The following is a 706-nucleotide window of genomic DNA, read 5'->3' on the forward strand; positions in this document are numbered from 1 at the left end:
GGGGGTGTAGCTCAGTGGTAGAGCGCATGCTTTGCATGTATGAGGCCCCGGGTTCAATCCCCGGCACCTCCACTCCTTTTCCTTCCAATTTCTTTGTAAAAGTGCACAATTTAAGCATAAAAAATCTCCCACCCAGAAATACAGTGGTATTCGCAAGATTTACACGGCGTCGGGGGAAACGTTTCGCACACGAGGCTGAACTTGGCTACTTATTCGCAGCTCCTTATTCGGTTGGCTGCTTTATTCAGTGGCAAAGCAGTTACTTATTTGCAAAGCTGTTACATATTTATTTAGCAGTTATTTTCCTTGTGCAAAGCAGTTACTTATTCCACTTTAACAGAAAGACACATGCCTTTAATAAACAACAGTTGAGTTTTACTCGGCCCAACGTGGGTAAAGAATGAGGTTTACTGTAATGTCTACATTGAACTATAAAGGGTTACATGTCGTTGTGCCACCTCAGTTTTAACAGTTTCAAGAAAAGAAATATACTTTTTGTGAATTTGCAGTTCAGTTTTGTCAAAGTCAATACCTGGGTTAAATGGGCTATGTCTTAAATACAACAATATATTTGAAGTACTTATCAAATTATAACAAACCATTCCCCAAGTCGCGATTTTAGCACATAAAGATTCTGTGACCAGGACGGTGCACTCCACATTTCTTTACAGATTCAGCTCACCAGCACCTCCAGAAAATTCTTGGA

The 706-nt window shown here is 40.4% G+C and overlaps 1 non-coding gene across 1 annotated transcript; it reads left to right on the forward strand.

The window, feature by feature from the left end:
• Window positions 1–72, forward strand: trnaa-ugc (transfer RNA alanine (anticodon UGC)). Its single transcript has one exon. It is a non-coding gene; the product is annotated as a tRNA-Ala (tRNA).
• The last annotated feature ends 634 nt before the right edge of the window (window positions 73–706 follow it).

The sequence above is a fragment of the Erpetoichthys calabaricus genome, chromosome 5 (assembly GCF_900747795.2).
Source record: "Erpetoichthys calabaricus chromosome 5, fErpCal1.3, whole genome shotgun sequence".
Lineage (NCBI taxonomy): Eukaryota > Metazoa > Chordata > Cladistia > Polypteriformes > Polypteridae > Erpetoichthys > Erpetoichthys calabaricus.